Below are 24,352 nucleotides of genomic sequence, written 5' to 3'. Positions count from 1 at the left end.
TGAGCCGATTGAAATACTTTCGGTGCTTCCTTTCGGTGCCTGAGCCGATTGAAATACTGCCACCGGTGGCCTAAAACGGACGTTACAGCCAACATAAGCATCACCTCACTTGCGCTAGTTAACGTTACACTACTCTGATGACTCCGTGATGGCAGCAGGTAACGATAACCTACCGTTTGTATAGCTACAGTAGCTAGCCATCAACCTTTTAACGGAGGAAATGCCGAAAGGTAAACGATCAAAAGTGTGGCTGTATTTCGCACTCAAAGGCATGCACCGTGTTCGACTGCCTGCGTGAGCCCATGCCAAGCACCACAGCAGGCAATGTGGGCCTCCCTGGCCCCGGCGATCGGGAGACTGGTCCCAACCCTGAAAAAGTGGAGACCGATGATGACAACAGCAGCAGCCTTACCTCAGGTTAGTAATGTAACGTTGATTGCTAATCTTGCATTTATAAAAGTAGGCTTAATAACAAATGATAAATTAGGCATTAAAACCATGTTTAAGTTAGCTAGCTAGCTACTAGCAAACGGTAGGCTACCTGCCGCCATCATAGCAAGTCAGTGTAATGTTAATGAAACTAGCGATGGCATGTGCAGTGATGCTTCTGTTGCCTGTAAAATATTTAACATTATTTATGTTTATATTTTTGGCTCTCCAGCTTCAACAGCCACTCACCTTGGTAAAGAAGGCTCATTTAACAAAAGAGAAGGTGGAGGAACTCCACAGGTCTGTGACCAAATGTGTGGTCAAGGGACTGCATTCTTTTTCCACTGTGGAATCTCCATGGTTCAGGTATAAAAAAATGATGTGAAAATATTTGTATAAAATCTGTTCCATGAAGACAATTCGTCAAAAAGACTAATAAATATCCTCAAATTTATTTTATACAGAGAGATGACCACTGCCCTCAATCCTCGCTACCGACCCCATCCAGGGATGATCTGTCCAATACACTAATTCATCCCTGTGTGTACAGGCCTCTTCGACACCATCTGAGAGGGTTTTCTTCTGTGCAGGACATGCAATTAGTGAGGTGTCGTATTTTTCCAGAGAAGGCAAATGTGCTCATATTTCTGCAAAAGAATTACTGAAGTTTATTTATATTTATTTAAGTATACTGTAAACTGCTGTTAACAGTTAATATATTGTTCATAGTTTGAAGTTAAAAAGTTTGAAAACAAGTGTTTTGTATTTATTTATATTTATAGTATACTTTAAACAGTTAATATATTGTTAAATTTGAAGAAAAAAATTGCCTTGGCAATAACAAAAGCCTTTCTTTGATGTCGTCAATCGTCGTTTTGTGCTTCTTTTTTTTTAAATATCGGTTCAAGCACCGGTATCATTTTAAAAGTAACGATTTAGCACCGGTATCGGAAAAAACCCAAACGATACACATCCCTATTTATAACAGCAAAGCATTCTTGTAGAGTCCTGTACTTAATCTTATATCATCTGTGTATAGACTGATTTGAAGTGTTTATTGCTCTTATCCAATAAATAAATGGTTGGTGATGAAAGGACTGCTTTGCTTTAAGTGCCAGAATCAAGGTGTTTGATTATTGGAGTGTTGAAAACTGTATTTCGGACATAATAGTAGCAAACTGACCATTGTAGGTCATTTCACATTTTCTAGTTGACATAGTTTGGTTTACACATGCTGGGAGACACACACACACACACACACACACACACACACACACACACACACACACACACACACACACACACAAGGTGACCTAATAGACTAGCCAAAACTCAACCAGGTCAGAGTTACCTCAGTTCAGCCTGAGGTTCACAACCTCAGGCACACATCATCACACACACAAACACACACTGAGAACTTCTCCCAGCTTTACATCAACGGTTGCATCGTAGAATCCATTAAACAAATGGATGAAATTCCATCTGGTTTCTCCCGTCTTCTGCTACAGGCTCTAAAGAAAACAGATTGGCCTGTTGCAGGCTATTTCTAAAATTACCATGTTAATTTGTACTATGTGTACATTATATTGTGTATCAGTGAGCCCTGCTTAGTGGCCTTCCATGAGTTTTGCCAGAAGCACGCTCAAAGTGCATATCGTGACACAGAACGATAAAAATGTTAACCTACTTCTACAAGCTGCATTAATCTGCTAAATGAGGCTGTTAAGAAAAGCGTTCTTTAAATATCATATGACTTCATCCATTAGAAGTCTAGGAGAGAAGACACAGGAAATTACATTTCCCAGTCTTGTCAGGCGATGTGTAGAATGTATCAATCCACCTAAAGATTCATTTTTTATCCCAGCCTTTATGTTTTAAATTTCTTAAGAGAGGGAACTTAAAATACCAGAGCAAATTAATTGCTAATCAGCAAATGAAGTGCGAAGGCAAGCATGATTATTACACCTACAAACAGGGCCTAATCAGCTGGTGAATTTTTTTTTATTTGGGCTCATTTTAGGACCATTTTACTGTTTTCTGACCATTTCTAACAAAGATTTGGCTTACACTAGAGTACAGTGAGAACACTACAGTACTGGAAATGTAGAATGTCTTCAAACACTATTTTACAAATGGGTTTTATTGTATTATTTTATTGTCGTCTTTTCCCTTAGCCATGTGCAATTACACATTCAGTTCATTGTTGTGCTTTCTCTTTGTTAATGCAGAGAAGCATTTATATTCAACACATCCCCAACCCAGCACACACAAATGCTCACATAGTCTTTGTCCCAACTGCCACATTGCCATTGTTCTAGTGACTGTGAGATTCCATTAGAGTCATTTTGGATGATGCTTAGCGCTAATGGTGCTTTTCTGGCACAAACATAGAGTGGGGAAAGGGCCGAGGAGGTGAAATGACACTGTAGTCTTGTAGATTTACAGTGTGCATTTGTTTGTATATGTGTAAACAAAAACTGGGGAAAATCCCTCCTTTGTGTGTAATTGTGCTTGGAGAGTGAAGAGCAGGACTGTATCTTTATGTATGCATTAATGCTTGTGCTTGTGTGTGCATAACTTTGAATCAGCTTAAGCTTCAGCTTTGCTACTACTATGTCCTAAATGCAGTTTCCAATTCTCCAAAAATTAAACACTTTAATTAGGTCACTTAAAACTACAAAAACAAGTAAAGCAGTCAATTCCTTACCAAATAAACTATGCATTTTGGAATTCATTTATTTATTGGATAGGAGCACTATACACCAGTCTTTACTCAGATGATGTGTGATTACTCCTAGAGGACCCTCACTTATCCCTGAAAGAATGCTTTACTGTTATAAAATACATCTCTGTCAAGAATACTTGACACAAGGATCAATTCATTTGGGGTGATGACTTTTGAATGTGAGCTGTCCTGAGAAATGCACAATTTTCTACCTTTACCTTTATGTTCTATGTAAAGTTACATTTGACGACAGGCAGTTCTCAGCAGCCTAAGTTAGCTTAACATTGTGGAACAAGTAACATCGGCTAAGTTAACACTGCTTTGCTAGCGTAGCTAACGTTAGTGGACTAAGACACTGTCTAGGGGCTGTGTTGGTCCCACAGAATAAATGAACTCAAATTGAACTTGTCTTGTACTTGTAAAAGACTTAAATTTTACTTCAATCAATCTTGCTCAAATACATACCCATCTGTGTTTATTATCTACTCCAACCATTTACGTAAGTCACTATGAGAAACTACGGAAGCATTCGGCTGAAAGTCATCTGTTAATGCTGTTATAATGGCGGCACCGCTTGATGGCGGAAGACGCAAAGAGGTCGGCACATTCGCCTTTAACTGTTGTGACGCATTCATGTGAATGTTCATGATTTTCATGAAAAAAATGATTCCTGGAACAGCAGAAACTAGTTGGCAGTGGTGGAGATTTGCATAATTAACAACAAATCCACTTTTTAATGTGACTTGCATTACATTTAATCCCACTTCTTATACATGATATATTCACTGCATATAGTATTTGAAGTGAATGTAGGTCATACAGAGCTATGCTACTCTAGGTTAGCATGATGAAAAAGTAGGCAGATAAAAAGTAAGTCTGGGTGGATTTTTTTTTTTTCCCCATAACCCTCTTTCCCTCTTCCTGAACAAGCTTTGCTCTAAATACAAATCCTGTCCATTTCTTCCCTTGTTTTATCTCTCTGAGACAGTGGCAAAGCTGGAGACATTAACACAGTATCTGCCCCCTCAACCATCTCTCTGACCTCCATGTATATTCCCAACACTGCATTACCAAATCTGTTCTTCAAGTAGCCCAAAAATATCACAACCATCACACACAATTACCCTCAGACTCACAGCACTCTCATGGCTACGGCACACACCCAGATAAATACTGTATGTACCAGCAAGCTAGCCGTCAAGGTAAATCCCCCACTGGTACAAAAGCAACCGCATCAATATGCACATAGAATAACGTCCTGTTGCCAGATTGGGTTGTTTCACCACAGTTGGGCTACTTTTCTTTTAATTGGGCGGGTCACAGCTTTTACGGCCCTGGCCATGTTTGGTATGGCTGTTTTGTGTGAGAGTGTGTGCTCTGTCCTGTATGGATCTTTGTTCTCAACCCTAACCCTAACCCAATTGCAGTTGGCCCCTACACCCTTTCTATACCCACTTCCATTGGCATTATATGGCATCTCAAACCCATTAACAGGGAGTGGAAGTGGGTTATAAAACCCTCCAAAAGTGAGTCTACATCGATGCTGACTTAACCAGCTGACCTTACTGATCATGTGCAACACTGTTTTGTCTTCGTCATAGAAGAAGCTCCTTAAAAATGGTTCCATGCGACTACCTGTAAAAAACATTTACACGTAAACTGCTCAAACTAACAAAGATGCTGATAACTATTGTTAGTAAAAGTTATTGTTTCCACCATAGAGAGGGAGGTTGTAGCTGTACTCCAGACCTGAGTGCAGTTCTCTGTGTGCCCTGGTTTGTTTTGTGAGTAACTTTGTAACTAAACCCTTATGTTGTAAATAGCACTGAATCTGTAGGAGTGAACTGCCATTTTCTTTTGTACTGTTTTCTCTGTTTCTGCTCTATCCTTGGAAGCCACATTTAGTCAAGGACCTTTCGTTTGTTTCACTAAGGGTGAGCCAGCACTTTTGGTGGATAGATTCTTTTGCGTCAGTTTATTGTAAAACTTCAACTTTGTAGAAACCAATTATTTTCCTTTAACTGCAATACAGTGCTCACACTTTGTACAGACTTTGGTTTGCAGGTCGTGGAGGGAACAACTATTTTAACTCTAATGTAGAGCTCCTACTCCACTATATGAGGGTTGCAATAGTTTGGGCTACTTTTTATATGTTGTGTGCCGTTTCTGTATCCTTGTTAGGATATATTCCCATAAATCTGAGTAGTATGATTGAGATTGAGAGGCAATGTCTGATAACTGTGTCTGACAAAACTAAATGTCCATATCAGTTTATTGCAACTAACATTTTTTATATTTCCAATTATTATTTGATGTGTTCATAAAAGCTGTTCATACGTGTGAAAACTTTAATGTAAGTGTACATGTAAGTTAATGTAACATTACCTGAGATACTTTTGTTCCTAATATTTATTAGGAACAGTAGAATTGGTTTGCCTAATTATAATGATAAAGACCAACTTATGTATACATAGATATAGTTTATATAGATATACATATACAAAACCATTCCCAAATGAGAAATTGGGAAACTTTTCGAGTAGTAGTCTATTCTTGTGAATTCTCATATCTAACATGCAGCACTGATAGAAACCAGACTTACGTTCACTGATGTGGACACTTATCGTCCGTCTGTCCACACTCTGCTGTGACCTCTTAGCAGTCCTGATGAGACACAAAGACAACAAATAAACAATACAACAACCTCTAGAAGCCTCTTGAGCAGACAAATGACAGTGTACAGTACATAATTTTAAACAGAAAGTATGGTATTTATTATAAATGTATGTTGATACATGGATGTTATGGAAAGCCGTACAGGTAGGAACTTAGGACCCAGGGGAATGTGGGTAAGCAGGGCAACCTGGGAGAGGAAGCAGCTATGTGAATAAAGAGTTGAGTTAAGAGCAGTTTGTTCTCATGTTTATTTCGAAACACAACAGAAAGGATCTCAGCAGATGTGGGAGCATTGTCCACTATTCTATTATCCCAAATAAAAAATTCATGTGGTCACTCTGACTGGACCCCCTGACAGGCTGTGGTGTAATGCTGAATCGATTTGGTGTGTTTGCAATAAAACAAGTATAAAGAGAAGACTCCAATGAGCTGTGTTGCTCATTAGCCTGTGTGAGTGCAGGAAGAAGCAGAAATACAGTAGAGCAGACAGCAGCGCACACACACACGCCTCAGGACTGTCTGCAGCGTGTTGTTTCTTCAACTGTGTGTTTGTGCTTTCAAGGAGCTCGTCTCTACGCCAGCCGCTGCCCTTAGGATCACAGGATGCTCTTTCCCTCTTTCTTTTTGTCCTTGTTGTCTGTGTTGCTGCTTCTGCTGCTGCAAAACACTCACACATACACAGAGACACACACTAACCCACAGTCTGCCTGGAGGTCTGCGTAAAAGCCTCTATGGGAATATTTAACACACAAACACACAGTGTATCTCCAATACAGTTTGTGCTAAAGTGATTCTACGATGAAAACATGCGTTACTGTGCAAACTACACCTTTTTACACACAACTGCTGATTGCAGACTGCTAGCAGTAGCTCACTTCTTGATATTTCCACACCCACATATTTTTGTAGCCCTCTATCACAGACATCTATCACACTTCTGTCCATCCTGATAGAGGAATCCCTCCTCTGTTGCTCGCTCTAAGGTGTGTTCCTCTTTTCTCCCCATTAAAGGTTTTTTTTTGTGGGGGGGGGGGGGGGGGTGTCACGTGTACAGATTTGGGGGGGACACAGAGGATGTCACAGGTGTACAGATTGCAAAGCCCTCTGAGGCAAATTTGTGATTTGTGATTTTGGGCTATACAAAACAAATTGAATTGGATTTAATATCGGTGATCAACCATGTTCAGGCAAGCGTTTTAGCACTGTTTCAGAAATACATGCATCCTTTCTAATCCCCCAACATGCCTTTCTTTGCTTTATGCCATGAAAGAAAGAAACTAAATATAAGGTTGTTGTGAAAATGAGCAGATAACAGCAGCTTTCAGTCCCCAACACTGCACATCTACTGGATGTAACAATTACAAATTAAGTTTTTAAAGTCACTAAGTGGGTCACAAACTCTACCAGTCAGCTCAGTTGTTATCATGCAGACCAGTGCTGCTGCTGAGCTTCTATCTCATTGGCTACATTTCTCAACCTTTAGTTCTCTGGCTAACACAAGTAAACTATGACCAGATGTTACTGAGCATTAAAAGACAACAGCAGAATGTTCTCTGCTTGTATCCACTGAGGGCTCTTTGGGATCTATCTCAGTAACCTTATTGAAGACTTTACACAGATGCCACTGCTTTGATGTGGATATGCTTGAAAATTACTTAATTTGCGATTAAATTATTGATATGGTATGAATGCATCTACCATTCTACTCTGCTGCATTATAAAAAAGTATATTTAGAGTGGTTCAACTTTTTAAAATATAAATATTTAGAAGCTGTTACATCATCCTAACTCTTATGTGATGACTAAAGAGTTCATCAAATATGTGTATAAGCAGTGCACCCCTCTCTGAATACAGTATGTCACATATTGAACATCTGGGGGAGAAATGTTGAACTGGGTTAAGTGCGTTGCCAAAGGGCACAGTAGTAGTATGCCCTACTTGAGGAGACTGTGTAAGTGAGTAAGTCTGCAGTGCTGTGTAATACTACTGACATGCACAGCAGAGACTCTCCTTGTCATCTTGTTGTCTTAGCTGGTTTAGGAACACACCTGAAGTTCTGAACCTGACCCAACGTCACCCCCACATGAGTTAAGCTTGAAGCGCTCACCGAATCAATGTACGTTTGTATGTGTGTATGACTCTGATAAGTCTTAGTTAAGTATCTCCTGAATTTCCAAGCCTCCTTCTGGTTCCACATTACAGGGTCACTAATGACATCACCACATGGCTTTTTGCAAAACTGATACCAGAAGTGGAAAGTAAAGCCACGGCATGGTACGGCACGAGAAACTGCCATGACATCATCTTCAACGGGTCACTCGCTGAATCATCTCAAAGGCAACAGAGGAACGTCTGCACTTCGCCAGTTGTACCGCGTAGTTTACAGCGCAGTTTTGCAAGCTGCCATTTTTTTTAAATCTCAGTCATGTGAATTTAAAATTGCGGCCGCTATTAGCTTAGCTGTCTAAAAACGTGCAGGATGTCCCGTGTCTCTCTGACCAATCAGTAATCTGCAGTGTTTTAACTCCACCTCTTAGTATCGACACGCTTGCTAGGAAAATCGATCAAGGTGGCACCAAGAATAAACGGGTTCTACTGGTACCATCCAAAACTTTTGCTAATCACTCAACAAAGTCTATGCAACAATGTTAGCATGAAGCAAAGGTTGTTAATTACATGAAATTAGTCCTAAAACAAAACATTCAACTTTTGCAATCAATCGGCTGATTTAATTCACTGTATCTTTGTTCATTTCATCATCACTAATTTAAGCTCTAGACCTTTGATTGTAAACTGACGATGACTTGCTGTGAATCTAGTGTAGAGAAGCTGAAAGCATTGAGTAACATTTGGTCTTAATGTGATTACAGTACATTAGTCATGCTTTGTAAATCCATCCTCAGATCCCAACAGATGGGACTTGTGTCAAATTATCCCTTAGAGGTACATATTGTCTTACAACCCTACCATGCTCTGCAAGTGAAATGTTGTCATGGATGCTGTATTCTGCACTCATCTCCAAAAGACATAAACTGAAGACTGTGAGCATGATATCAAAAGTCTTTGAAAGTTTGTGACATGTAACAATTCATGGTTTTAATTTCAAAAGTCACATTTTGGAATATTATGAGGTTTATAATATTGTGTGTTCATTTTCCACATTATTTTCTACATTTCCAAGCATTTTCAGTATATAGTTGCACCATTAACATTAACATTCCAGTAGTGTTAAGTATGTAAATTTTGGACAAAATATTTGCAGGTTTCAAAATCAATATGCTCTCATTTAGTGTCAGTTAGACAAACCGACTCATTAACTTTCTTCCATCATGTTTTAAGATTTTTATGTTTGGTTTTCTGCGGGTTTATTTACATCAGTCAAAAGCCAAAGGTGTCTTTGCAAACGTCATGATGCAAAACAAAGGACGTATGAACGGTTAAATAGTAGTGGTTGCACTCTAGGCAGCTAACTGATAGCTTCTTGCTAAAGTCATTCATTCATTAACCCCGTTTGAGACTAGTGCTATCCATTGCACCCACGTAATTATTTCAGTTTTGTCGCATATTGCCAATTTTTGCAACAAAGAGAATAATAAAATGCTTCGGACTCAGTGTGCAAGTTTCTGTGTGTAAGAATTTTTACGTAATGGCGGATTAAAAAATGCACACAAAACATATGTACCTTTAAAGGAGCATTATGACATTTTGCTGTCTCATACAGGACTATGCAAAACATATCTGTGTTCCAGATTCACAGATATTGATCTTCTCATCAAATTATATGTTCCAAAACTGTTGAAAACAGTAAAGACTGCACTCATTGTGTGAAGTGAATGAAGAAACGACTGATGTTGTTGATCTCTCTAACACACCGCAGTGTAGCTCTCTCTGAGCTACTCTCAACAGCCTCATGGGACAATGAGGAGTGTGTGTGGGTGTGTGTTTGTGTGGCCACTTTGATGTCCAGTCTATCACCTGCTATTCCCTGATCTATAACAGGTCCAGCACTCACCAATTCACTAATGACTGTCCCAGAGGTGTGTGTGTGTGCGTGTGTGTGCATATGTGTGCATATATGCCTCCAGCTATGGCCTTTGAACCCATTATTGTGCCACACACACACACACACACACACACACACACACACACATTGAGGCCATGGAAATATATAGCTCATGCACACACTAGAAGGTCACGGGTCACATGCTAAAGAGATTGTGAGGAAAATGTCCGCATGACAATGACATCACTTCCTCAGTACAGATGATCTTTAAAGGGGTTGGCATAACAACCACTCTCAGGAGCTCATGGGATAATTAGGAATAGTGTGGGAGGTGTTGGGATCATGTTTGTGTGTAACACCATTATACGTCTGAATCCAGATTCAGGATGATTCAGTAAAGATTGGTTCCCCTACCTCACTGGCAGCCACTGACTTCAGTTCATTTATGAAAATCATCAAGCTAGAAACTGCTGACTGCATCCAATGTATTTTTATAACATTATTCTTGTGTGGCGATGCAGTTGAAAGCGTGAACTCTGACTTGTGACGCATTCATGTGCTGGTGGTGAGGGGCTCTGAAGTCTGAGGTATGACAGTTGTCTGCTGGACAGCTCTGTGTTTAGTGAGGGCGAATCAGATCCAGAAGACATACCATAAGCAAACTGCTGTTCACTATTCAACAAGCCTCCCTCCAGTTTTATGGGAATACTAATACAATCCAAGCATGGTATTACTCAGCAAATACAAAATACAACTTATACTGATTTCTGTCACTGTAAGTTGTAGAAGCGGTAACATGTTTAAAGTGGTGAGATCAAAGGCATTCCTGAAGGACTTTACTAAATGCTTGACCAAAAGAAGAACTCAAGGTTCCCTTATTGTTTTTTTCTAGAGTGCTCAACAGCATCTCACAATCATTGTTTGAACTCCAATCAGACCTTGAGATGCTTTATACCGGAGTGTTCTCCATCCGCTGAGGAAAACTGTGAGATTCATTTGAAAGCTCAGGAAACAGCTAGTAAGTGGACCTTGAGTGTAAGATGTTTTTGTTTCAAGGTCTAAAATGAACTTTCAATTGCAGTCTGAAGGCTTTGCCCTCCTGAGATAAATAATGGTGAGTGTACGTGTGTAATAATGGTGCCTGCAGGGTACTATTTAATTCCAACTCATACTGTACAAGTAAATCCTCTGCGATGTAAAGTCATAGCTCACGGTTTGTGTGCTCACACTGTCCGTGTATAATAGAACATAAACTGGCCGGTCGGCCCCTGCGGACCGTTGTAGACAATAGCTAAAAAAGATTGGTTCCATGGCAGGTAAAGGTTTGTTTGCTAGTGGAGGCTTGTCCCGTTCCACCAGTACAGTTCACAATAACGCTAACAAGGCAACTTCTGCCAGCGTTTTCTGACGGCTTAATCGGAGCAGTTGATCGGGCCACGACTGGTCCTCACTCCCCCCTGTACACTGCACAGCAAACAACACCTGATCAAGCTGACATTCAGTCTGTCTCTAAAATGAGTCGTACAGTGTGTGCCCAGCATTTCACAGAAGGGATTTATTGGCATGACAGTGTTAAAGGTATTCGATGTAAGCCAGTAAATGACATTTATAAAACCCTCACCTCTACAACACATGCTTTAGTTCCCCTTTAGAATGTTCAGGCTCCATCCAGCATTGAAGACTGCCCCCTCCCACTATCCCATTATCTTTAGACATTTATGGACATATTATGTATGTAAGTGTGAAATGAACCCTACTTTCCTCGACAAAAAAAAAAAAAAACACTGCTCAATTAACTCTCCGTCCCTCTATGGAAGCAGAGCAGGGACAAAACACAGCAGTGTCAGATTACAAACCCAGCCCTCTGCACCAAGCTCCACCCCCAGGGAAGGTAAGATGGAGGGAATGAGGATGGAGGATGAGAGGAGGGTGCGGTGTGAGCCTGTGGTTGCCAGGCGATAATGTGTGTATATGAGGATGTCATGCTCGGCAGGAGCTGTGGCTCGATGTTGCAGAATGACCTACTTTTAATCGACAGAGAAAGAGCGGATGGAAAGAGACAGTGTGGGTGAGGAGACAAAGTGGTGATGCAGCGGGAGGACGAGCACATTCGCTGGTTTTTGACAGAAAAGAAAAGAGCAGGAGGGGAAGACAGGGATGGACAGAGAGAAAGACTGGTGATAAAGAATTAAAAGGATGTCCCAGAGGGTCAAGCAAGACAGGAGAGATGAAAAGAAAGAAACAGCGGAGGAGGGAGGTCGTAAAAGGGAGAGAGGACGGGTTGATTGACTGGTCAAATATATGGACTGAAGCTGATATTTATGCTTTGATCAAAATATCTACAGAATTTTTTTTCTGTTGAGGTGGAAAAAGTAAAAAAGGACATTACCATCAGTATTATAGTGATACTTCCTTACTCTACAAAGAGCGTGGACATGCCGCATTTGGGGGCATCAATTGGTTACAGATCACTAGTATGTAAAAGGATTACTTGCATTCATTCCAATAATAATTAATCTACACAAATTCTCAAAACACTACAATACCAGACATACAGACCATCTATGGCCATATGATGATTGACGCACAAGCAGACATCTTATCTCTTAACCAGCAGCTGTCTGACTGAACTAGACCACATACAGTTCCTTTCCAACGACCCATCAACAGGAGCTCTCCATAACCTGCACTTTCAGGAACCATGTATGTCTCTGTCCGTTTCCCCGTGGTTTCTGTTGAACACAATGTCTCCCTGACCTTATTTTAACTCAGATCTTTCCCTAAACCTAAGCAAACCCTAACCGTAGCGTTGTCCCACCATAAAGCAGATTTACTTAACAGTGATTTGCAACAGTTTTAAGGTTGAGTTAACGAGCGTTTCTCACAGCGGACATTTTGACCTGTTAAACACAGGTGTAATCACTGATATTCCTCGTGGCTGCATTCCATTCAGGTGTTACACTTCCGGGGCTGTGCTACTCTTCATGCTGGATCTCTGACGATGGTTTCTGGCGTACCTAAATGAATGTCTCACAGAGCCCTTCATTAATACCTGTGCTTATCACGATTACAAACACCACAGTGGTGTGAGGCATTTAAGGACAGTCTGAAATGGCACTAGAATTAAATGGAATGATCAATATCAAATGTCATGACATTTTTAATAAAAGACCAATACAAACCTACGTTATGTGTTTTCCATGATGCTAACAAGGTGACAATATCTAAAGTAGGTTTGTGAGAATTTACAGAGAAAAACACATCATGTTCAGCCATCCAAAGCCTCTGCAGCTCACACTGTCTGAACAGGAAATACAAGAGGCGGGGGCACCCCAATCAGTTCATTACCCCTTGTCAGTTTCTACCCATCACACCCACAAAGACAGGATGGGGGCAGGCAGAGGGGGGCTGGAGGAGGAGAGATGAGAGGGAGATTAGCAGATAAGTCCAGAGAATAGAAACAGAGAAGAGAGGAAGAGGAGAGGAGGAAGAAAGAAACATAAATGATTGCATTTATTACAGTAGTTAAATACCACTGAATTGAAATAACATATTCCATTTGAGAAAAACTATACATACAACACATATAAGTGTCCCTGAGTCCCAGCTTAAGCCTCATCTTTTAAAATCACTTCTTAAAACACATCTTTCGAAAAATATGTTTTATTAATGTCAGTCTGTGTTTTATTTGTTTGTATCTTCTTTTCTTCTTATTATTACTACACTCAAGATGTGTACAGTATAAATTTCAGCATTCCATTTCCTCTAAAAAACAATGGAAAAAAAGCTGAGTTAATATATAAGACAGAAGTCCCATACACTGACTATATGATGTCCCATACACTGACTGTTTGCTGGCTTGTATCTCACTATTCTTGTTGTCCTCTTGTTGTTATGTTTATGTATTGTCTCTTGTCTTGCAATAAAATAAAAAATAAAAAAGAAGTCATCACAGTGAAGTAAGTTCTCCACAACATCTCTGATTTCGTTTCTCACTTGTCCTCACATTGAAACAGAAAGAGCACAATGCGTCATTCTGTAAAACAATTGGCGCCACAATTTGTGCAGCTAAGGGCTGAAACACTAACGAAATTACTAATCTGAAAACATCAAATGTCAGCATGTCAAATAATTATTTAGCACCCGATGTCTACCAGGGGTGCGGCTGATAACTGAAATGATGATGGATGATAATGAAGATTAGGGCTATTCGACCTCAGGTCAATCTGAACGAGGAATAATTCAACAAGAACCATAATGATGTCAGAGAACTTAGAGTCCTAACAGCAAGCATAACGTTAAGTCATCTAAACAAACCACGTAGCTGTCAGCTGTGAGCTCTAGATCAGACCGATTAGCCGTCCATTGTGACGCTTTCAAAGCGAGCAACAATAAAGATGGAATAAATAAAGATGGGGTATCTGACAACAGTTCAGTTCAAAACGTTGCGTGGCGCTGTGTCACTCACAAGGACACGATGTTATAGACATAATGTGCAAAAAATATTGTGAGTGCTCTTAAAAATTCTTGAGACTATTCAACAGTTAGGTCTATTCATGTCAAACTTCAGCTCAAACCATAAACTGTACATAAGAAGTGGACGTAGTCATCATGACTTCCACAACTGCTGTTTTGAAGCCTTGACTTTGATCATTTTGCTGTCGCCATCTTGTTTTTTTCCGCAACCAATGAATGGGAAGTTGTCATATTTGGAATGCGGAGGAGTGATGTAGAGATGCCGGATACAGTTCTGGTAGCAGCAGCGACCTGTCAATCACAAGGTTGCCCCGCCCTAAAGCATCCCCTGCTTTATGGTCTATTTGACTCTAAATGGACCATAATTTACTAAATGAACATCATCTGCATTGAAGAAGACTTGAAATTTGAGATTGAGACCATAAACTCATGTTTACAATGTTTACTGAGGTAATAAATCAAGAGAGAAGTAGAGTCATTTTCTCATAGACTTCTATACAACCAGAGGAGTCGCCCCCTGATGGACACAAGAGAGAATGCAAGTTTTAAGACACTTTCGCATTGGCTTCACTTGGCAGAACCGGAGGTTGCCGCCTGGCTCAAATGCAATAAAAGACTACAACCACCATGTGCTGTTTGCTGCCAGGCTTTCTGACAGTTTTCTTTTTTTGGTGTGTCTCTACAGGACTTAACAAAGAACCCTCATCCACACGTGTTCTGAAATATTGAAGAGCTCCCACTGACATCCAAATCACACTAAAGACGTCCCCTCTCACCTTTGTCACGACATCACGTATTCATGACATACAAAGAGGCTATTTAGTGATCCCTGCAGGCACAATGTTTTCCAGTAAAAAGCCACGCCCACCCACTGGGAGCTGGCAGCCACCCAAATATGTTCAGCGGCACTGTAAAAGGCTTCCCTATGTAAGGTACAAGAACCAAAAGTCTACCTCTCTGTTCTGATTTATACTTACTTGAACCATGTGTTTATGTGCTGTTGTAATCATACTAATATTTCTGTGTTACCTTAATGTGTTTTATTTTTCCATATGCAATGATGCTCTTTGTATTTTCCAGCATTTAGCTTTGAATCCACACAACCAGGCCATCAGACAGTGAATCAGCGAGCATGCACTGATGAGAGGGCTGCAGCCAGCTGGAGGTTAAATAAATGTTAGGCGGCTCTGAGGGCTCAGAGTCTTATGACAGGACTGCTGTAGCTCTGCTCCACTGGAAATGGCTTATTAAGGCTGAATCCTCACCGCAGCCTGCCTACCTGTATGTGTGTGTGTGTGTGTGTGTGTGTGTGTGTGTGTGTGTGTGTGTGTGCGTGTGCTTCCTGCTGAGGAGTCAAAGACAGAGAGGACACCACTGCACATGTATAGGCTGACACTGATATTGCCTGACAAATGATTTCTATGATCATGGTGAGTCTGGACTGGTTTGTGCTAAACAGAGCAGGTCAGCGTAAATAAAATGTCGCAATGAATGACATCATATTGTAGCACACAGGAGTTTAGATATTTTGCCACACATGTTTACGACTGGAATTCTGAGCTATCTGATCACAATCCTGTAGTTTGTATAAGATCATGGTTATCACTTTCAGTTCTGTTTGTTAAGGTTAGAGAAAAATAAAGCCAACATTACTTGTTGGTCTCAGATGGAACACCTGCTCCTGTCTGTCTCTGGTGCGAAAGTCAAATTAATCATAATTGAATCATCATCACTTGATTAACTGATATGCAAATTCAGTTCACGAATTGTTTTCATTATTTTTTAATCTTCCAATGATTCTATTTGAATAATTGCTTCAGATATTCAAAGTACACTAAGCACTACTGTGTACTAATATTAGTAAGTAAGTAAAGTATGAACAAATTGCTGCTTGGTAGGTAAAGCACACATCAACATGAACTCCAAAGACACACAATACAAGAATGTGTGCGTGTGTGTGTGTTTGGGTCCAGAGTAAATGTTCCTTTGTGCCAGCCAGAATAAATGAAAGGGTTCAGTCTGCCCCCCCCCCCCCCCCCCCCTCTCTGTTTCACTCCACCATCTTGCTTTAAATTACCTCCCTCTCTCCTCTTTCGGCCTCCTTCTCCACTCCTTTATTCTCATCTCTGTCGATTCTTTGTTCCCTCTGCCGACGTGATCTCATTATATTTGGTCGTTGTTTGTCTCCATCTAAAGCTAAACTCACTCTTCACTCTTCAACTTATTTCACCTCCCCATCCTTTTTATTGTATCACTTCCATCCCTACAGGTCCATGTCCACTCTACTCCACTTCTCACTCCTTCCCCTCTTTCACTCATTCCTCACTTTTTCCTTCCATCCATCCATGCATCCTATCTCTTCCTCCATGCCTCCATTACCACGCCACCTCATTAGCACATCTGGATCTCACTTTGTGCTCCTCCTCCAACCACTGTCCCCTCCAGCAACCCCCCCCCCCCCCCTCTTATATCGCCCTCCCTCCATCTTCCTTTTTCAACTTCCTCTTCCCTCTTCTCTCCTCTCCTCCACCTCCATTCCTTCTCGTCCAATGAGAAAACTCCCCGGTCACCATGGCTCCTTAGCAACAGCCCCACAAGGGGTAGGAGAAGGGATGGATGTGGAGGAGGGAGGGGGAGGGAGATATGATGGGGGGGCAAGAAGGGATGAAGATGAGGAGGAGGAGGTGAATGGGGAGACCAACCCCAGCGGGAGTGTGAGGCTGGAGGTGTGTTTGCCATTATCAAAGCATTGCATCTGAGTGTGTGTGTGTGTGTGTGTGTGTGTGTGTGTGTGTGTGTGTGTGTGTGTGTGTGTGTGTGTGTGTGTGTGTGTGTGTGTGTTGGAAGGGGGAGGACACACAAGCCTGAAAGGGATGGAGCTAAAGTGAAACCACTGTGTTTTATCTGAGTGTGTGTGTGTGTGTGTTTGTTTTAATGCAACAAAGGCTGAATTCACAGAGCAAAGAAAAAAAAACGTATCTAGAAGGCCTCATTTCAAAGTGTTGGTTCAAAAACAGAATCCTTCACAATAAAAAGCCAGAGTTTCTAATTTATATTCTAATTAATAAAAAACAACCTAATAGCAAAGTCAAAGGTGGGTATGAAGAGCCAGCAGTCTGCATTGTAAGCTCCCAAGTGACTTAATGAAAGAGGGAATGAATAAACATGAATCTAGCACGGTGTTGTCTGGAATCTAGACACTCATAAGGGGCATGTAGTATAAATATGTCCTTTCATCCATCACTAACCTTAACCTTTCCCTTCAAATGGAAACACTCTGTAAGTCACTTTCAGCTAAATCTCACAGATCGTCATCACGGCGTAAAGCTAAAGGCTAATGTGGAAGTATCGTCAGCTTCGGTTTGAAACCCACAATAGAACTCACAATACAATAAATAATTCAAATACAACACAGTAATCTATATATATATATGAGTTTGAGGTCCACGAATAGTATCAAGTATTTTGGAGGCAGAAACAGCTTCAGGTTCATTTCTGTATGTCATTACAAAAAAACATTATGCTAATACTGCTAAACATATCAATTCTCATTTCAGCAACAAGACAAGCCATTACATCACACAGTGTGTGCTGTACGTTAATGTGATGCATTTCCTCAGTGGACAACTGAGGTCATGTGTAGGGCTTCCATTAATATGTCATGAATAAGCTTCATGCAGGAAATCCCTTTCATATCTGGGACAGTTCCTCCGTAAATGTGTTTATTCCACAGGTCAAAAGTCAGGTTCACCCTGTTGTTGTATCTTAGTGATTTCTCCTCATCCTTATTGTGACTCTGGACAGAACTTGTTTCATTTTCTCTAAAAATGCAATGGAGTGAAGCGTTAGCTTTCCTGTCTGTAGGATATGATCTTGCCATTAAAAATGTATTGACTGTGTCCTTCTATTGACCGATGCCTAATGCCTACATTTACATTTATGCTGTATTTCTGCCTAAATGATGTCATTTTGAGTGTTGATGGAGCAGCTACATAGTTAGCATAGCCTAGCACCAATCAATCAGAACTACTCTCAGGAAACCAGCATGAATTTTGACTTTTTACAAAAGAGGAATCACGATGTAGTTATTTAGACTTTGATCCATGTACTGCAATTAAATCATGGTAAAATTCATTTATTTTGGGTTCATACCGTTGTAGTAAACCAGACTAATTCAGCCGACGTGTGACTTGCTAGATAATGTGAATAGAGGTCGGTGAGATTCACCTATAATGTTAACACAGACAAGACGGCGTTCGATTTTGCTCTGTTTTTATATTTTGCTTTTGTTAATTGGACAGTTAAGTACCCACAATGCAATTAATTGTGACTAGTGGTGTAACGGACCACTGTTGATCCGTGATCCGTACGGATCCCCCCTCACGGTTCAGCACGCATGTGAACCGCAGATTAACTACACTTTAACCTTAACCATCACAGTGTGAAATAAAGATTTACTGACGATCGTTATCCACCAATATTCAGTAAAATATGTGATCAGGACATCATTTCTGCTTTTCTAGTCTCTGATCTGTGATAATGTTACATTGTAAACAATCCGTCTGTGTTTAAATCAACAGAACAAAGGTTCCCTTCAGTTACATTTATAAAATTATCATGATGTGTTCACATGTGATCTCGTAAAATGTAGTGTTGGTAAAAAGCTTGAATACACATAGTTGATAGTAGGAGATGTTTTCACAGCAACATAGATAGATATTAGAGATGAATTATGATCTGGTTTTTTTTTCATGAAAACTACTATTGACAATATTTGTTTTAATTCATAAAAAAAATGTTTTTCATTTCCCAATCATTTTAATTGTGTGTTTTAATGAAGAAAAAAACCCACTATAAATTACTATAACGAAGTAAAAGGATAACATTCCATATTTTGATGGTTTATTTTTAATTATTTTTGTTACAGTGGCAAAAATAAAAATAGTCTGGATCCTTGTAGACCAGCTGCTATAATCAAACAACAAAGGGATCTGTATCTGTCAATATGGATCATCAATGATCAGCAAAATCATCTTTCGTGTGACTCTGATCCTTGATACAATTCGAAGTTTTATGATCCGTTGCACCACTAATTATGATACTGGTTACCAGGCCTGTTGCCCAACATTAGTGGAGGGTTCTGTTGTGTTTGGACTAAAAAAAATATATTTTACTTAGTTTCAATATATTTTCAGTGGACTTGGAGTTAGCTTCAGAGCTGTTCTATGTGTGAGCTCATACGTGTGTGTCACCTTTGCTACCAGGCCTAATTTAGCAGTATGGGCCCCTCGGCCCCTCTGCCCACAGTGATTAAAGTAATTCTGCAATTAGTTGTCTGTCCTGCACACACACACACACACACACACAATTGTCCTTTCCAATTCCTCTGCCATAATTAGACCATTACCAAAATTCATTTTCTCAGGTTTCTGTCTCCTCCTCTCCACTCTTTTTCTCCTCCAGCTGTAAAATGGCATTAAGTCCATTATGAGATGTGTGTGTATGTCCACTTCCTGTACAGGGACACAGTGAACAGACCCCTCCCTGTCCTTCATCTCCATCTCCCCATTCATTCATTATGTAGGATGATGTTACATCTGTCCCTTCCATCTCTTCCTGTTAGAAACACAGCCGCTGTCCTGTTATTAGGTTATGTCTGGTGTATGATTTATAGATAATAAACAGAATATCTCAACTTCATAGACAAGAACCACATGTCCTCTTTGTTTCAGCCCATCACAGTTCCTCGTGTCTGGCTTTTTCTGGACACACCAACAGCTCAGTGTGAGTGTTTGTGTGGTTGTGAAATGAAGTGCACGTGTGTGCATGCACGTTTCAACGCTGTGAGGAAAGCCCCCACCTGAGGGAACCATGGTGTTAAAATGACTGACATGTGAGTGTGTGAGTGTGTGTGTAGTGATTACTGCTCTGGTGGAGTGGTTAAAAGGTGTGACAGAGTGTGTCTTCTTTGTACGTAGTGTGAGTGTGAGTGTGTATGGACACACGTTTAAGGGGATTAGGCGGGTAGATGGTGTGTGTGTGTGTGTGTGTGTGTGTGTGTGTGTGTGCACGCTTTTGTGAGAGTGTTTTTTTTTTTGCTGAGTCCGTAAGAGCTTGTGTGTGTGTGTGTGTGTCTGTGTGCGTGTGTGTGTGTGTCTGTGTGCGTGTGTGTGTGTGTGTGTGTGTGTGTGTGCTTATAAAATAGTGCAAGGGCTGGTTGAGTGTTTGGAGCTGCTGACAAATCTAATTAACACTTTGGAGATATCTATCAGGTACAAAATACATATGCACAAAACACACTCACTCACACACACACACACACACACACACACACACACAAGAGGAGACATGTTTCACAGAGAGCATGTTGCCTACACAAAGCAGAGTATTAAATACAGAATCAAGTAAATAAATAACTAAATTTATAGTTACAGTACAAAAAACTGTAGGAGCAGCATGAGAAAAAAACAGAGAAGACTGAAAGAATTTTTAATTTTGGGAAAAGCCAGTTAAAACAAGATGGTTTTCAAAAATGTTGCCCTGATTTTGCTTCTGAGATTTAGAGAAAGTCAATAGATTTAAGCCGATCCTAAAGTTAACAAGAAGTTTAGATATATTTATCTACAGCCAATATCTACTAAATGTGGTCACTCACACCAAAACAATCTACATTGATAAAGGTAAGAGGAAAATATGTATTTTTGATTTCAGGGGTGAACTGTCCCTTTAAAAATACGTCCATGGTGCCTCTATGTGTTTCTTCTTCATCCGTTTTCAGCACAAAAACTACACAATCACTATGATGTCAATAAAATCACAAAAGTATCAAATATTCTGATCACAATGCCGTCTTAGAAAACGTACATGAATAGAGGATACTGACTAACAGCTGTACTGAAGAGCAGCTGTCTGTTCAGACTTGCATCACTGTGTTCCAGTAGCTTTCCCTGAAATGTGTGGTCAACTGTTTCCAGATTTATTCACTCCAGAGACGGTTTCTGCAAAAGAAACCGTCTCCGTTCTGTTTCTGTTTAAGTTTGAAAACTGCCAGCTTATTGTGGATGGAGAGACATGTTTTCAAATGTTTCCCACTAGATGTGGAGGTAGTCCTAAAGTGACATATTGTGGGATGTCTGTCTTGTTTTCGTTAAATGCATCTCTCCAGATTCTTGACCTGGAGCAGAGCTGGTGCTGACTAGAGGGCCATGTTGCCTCTAAAAACACCTGGAAAATGGCCGCCGTGCTGCTTTCATCCTTTTATCCAAGGTGCTTGGGAGGTTTCGCTCCTGCTGTTAGTAAGGAACCAAAAACCTAGGATGACGATGAGGATGAAGTTGCATTAACAAAGTCAAAACAAAGAAATATTGATTTCCTGCACTGTAAATCCCTCACGGTAGCTTTATTGCTCCACTTGTCTATCAGTTTGACCTTTTCATGTTGTGAAGAAAAGATGAAGCAAGTGAAATAGTCTGTGGGACAGATGGTAAAGCTCTGGGTAGTTATTGATTTTGATATTTACGTAAGAAAGTAATTTAATCTTGCTAATGTACTTTGTTATCTGAAGCATCTTTCTATGTAACAAACACAACAGAAATGAGAAGTGGAGATCAAGGAATAGAAATAAATCCCTTCAGATTGATGGATGGATAAAATAGTGCTGATGCATGAATCCTCTCCATCCACATGTCATGTCTTTGTAACTAGGTAGGTTCATATCAAACACAGGCTGTCCCAGCAGCAGCACTGGTCACAAATTAAATGGAACCATTTCACGACTGAGTGGAGCAATGGCCAATGGCAAGCTGAGCCCCGAGTCTTGACCAATCAAGAGAGTCATCGAGTGGAAAAATACACAAGTCCCCCCCCCCCCCCCCCCCCCCCCCCCGATGCAATTCGGGGGGAATTGCATTTCCAGATTGAGGGCAGCCATCGCGCCGTTTACTCTGATGGATTAATGACACATATTAAAAAAGAGCTGCTGTACTCTTCCATTATTTACAGCGGTGATCTTCAAGTTCCCGGATTGAGGATAGTCTCATCACTAACGTGTGATTTCTACTGCATGTCCCTGAGTCTTTTTAGTCACGGTGGCTTTCACTGCTCATGGTAACCTCCCAGGCCTTCATGTGTGTAAAGTGGTTATCCTGAATTATGAGCATTTGTTATTAAATTACATTTCTTAATTATTCTGGGGTTTTTTGTGCTTTTAGCTGAGCGGAGAGAAAGACCAGAGAATATTTGGTTAACACATCCCGCAGCATTTTATGTCCTGATATGGAGCACTGCGCCGGACTACATAGCTTGTCAGCAGCCGGTCAAGAGGTCCTGGCATTTGCTCCTGGTGTTCCGTTTTGGTATAGAAGGACGTAACGGGAGTAAACAGGCCGCGCAGCTTTAGAAGTGACCTGTGATCTAAGTGATTCGCGGTGGATCTAATTTATGCCAATGTGAAGAATGTGGGAGGATTTTGACAAGTGACTGATGAATATCTGGAAAAGAAATTTATAAATATATTCCAAAAACTTTAAAGTCTTAAATATGAGAATGGACATTAATGTGATGGTAGGTGGTGAAATGACTTAATGAATTCATTACTTGGGTTACTCTACCTAATTTCTTAAAATATGGATTTTAGTAATATAGCAAAACATATTCACTAATATCTAAATCCATGAGTGGCAGCTTAATGATAAGACTTTACAGTATAGGTTTGTCTTTACTTTAATCCCTGTTATTTTGGTAGTACTGGTGCTGCTTCGGGTAAACTATAATTAAAAGTCAGCTCAATATAAACGGGCTCCCAGTCCTTCAGCAGCTTTTAGATCCCTGTATCATTACTTCCTCAAAGTAAAGGACTTTGTGTTGTTACATGAGACGCTGTACTTTCCAGATACACATGCTAGTTTAGCATAATGTCATCACTGAAAATATGTTCAAGCACACATTTCAATGGATCTCTAAATCTTCACCAAAAAATACCAGCAAGTCCCATTCACTTACATGTTTAATCTGCAGTTTATTTTCCTCATAACTCCTCCTACATCGGTGTGTCCCAGTGTAACAGACAGACCCGTCCCCAGGCCTTATATCAAGCACACACACACACACACACACACACACACACACAGATGGATGCCTGTGCACTGATGTAGGTTAAGTACCTGGCTCACGGGCTCAACATCTGGAGTCCCACCTGGAATCAGGCCGGCTGGGTCTTGACCTTCTTTAGCATCGTCTTCATTTCTCCACCTCTCCACCTCTCGCTCATCTAACCCCCCTTAAGAGGGAGGACACCCACTACTTTGCCAGTTTTTTAGAATCACTGACTTTATTTCAGTGCGTAATGCATCTATTTTCTCCTGTTGTCAGTATATGTATTTCCTGATGGTGACAACAAAACGTAAGAGGAAAAAAATCAGCGTGATTCAAAAAGTGAGAATATTTCAACTTTACAGCATCACTTCCACCAGCAGAGTAAAGGCCTGTAATCAAAAGCCTGTTCTATTGTGTTCATATGATACATAATGACTGTCAGCATATAAAATAACCTTCCTCTCTTTGCTTCCTGCTTAACTCAATACACAGACAGAATATTTCATGACAGGAACTTGGTTTCTGCTGCATGCAATGTTTTTTTTATGTGAATATTCTGCCGATGAGGGCTTATCCGATGCTATCAGCTACACACACTTGCACACGTGTGGGACACACACACACACACACACACACTTTGAGCCAACAGATTATCTTGACATGGCAGAAGAGGAGTCATCTGCAGCTAAATCTCTAGTTACGTAAATTTAACAGTCCAAGCAGCAGCAATGGAGAAGAAATAAAGAGGGGATGGACTGAGGACTGATAAAAAAATCATTCTACTATTGTTTATATAGAACCATCTGTTCTCTATTGACTCAGTGCTTGTTTTATGCTGATGAAAATGGATAAAAACTGCTCATGTCCCACTGCTCTTGGCTGTATTTTGTCATCACAGAGTTGAATATAATTTGATCTCAAAGTATAAGAGGAAAGACTTGGAAATAAA

General features: G+C 40.4%; 1 protein-coding gene and 1 long non-coding RNA gene across 22 annotated transcripts in view; one reads left to right on the top strand and one right to left on the bottom strand.

Moving 5' to 3' along the window:
- nfasca (neurofascin homolog (chicken) a) overlaps positions 1-24,352 on the bottom strand; it is a 138,591-nt gene that overhangs the window by 70,596 nt on the left and 43,643 nt on the right. For 20 of the 21 annotated variants that reach the window (XR_011103267.1, XR_011103268.1, XR_011103269.1 and 17 more), the window contains one exon: positions 5,757-5,818. The exons of the other annotated variant lie outside the window; for it this stretch is intronic. The gene's annotated coding sequence lies outside the window, so the exon portion shown is untranslated. The remainder of the gene's footprint in view (positions 1-5,756; positions 5,819-24,352) is intronic. 21 annotated transcript variants of the gene reach the window in all.
- On the top strand, positions 218-1,074 carry LOC137873555 (uncharacterized). The gene is made up of 3 exons (XR_011103241.1): positions 218-417; positions 662-795; positions 894-1,074. It is a non-coding gene; the product is annotated as an uncharacterized lncRNA (long non-coding RNA).

This window comes from Cebidichthys violaceus, unplaced genomic scaffold (assembly GCF_023349555.1).
Source record: "Cebidichthys violaceus isolate CVI_PGR_0920_01 unplaced genomic scaffold, fCebVio1.0.p SCAF_17, whole genome shotgun sequence".
In the NCBI taxonomy this organism is placed as follows: domain Eukaryota; kingdom Metazoa; phylum Chordata; class Actinopteri; order Perciformes; family Stichaeidae; genus Cebidichthys; species Cebidichthys violaceus.
The sequence above is the reverse complement of the archived record's forward strand: the minus strand, read 5'-3'. Positions and strand labels throughout refer to the sequence as shown.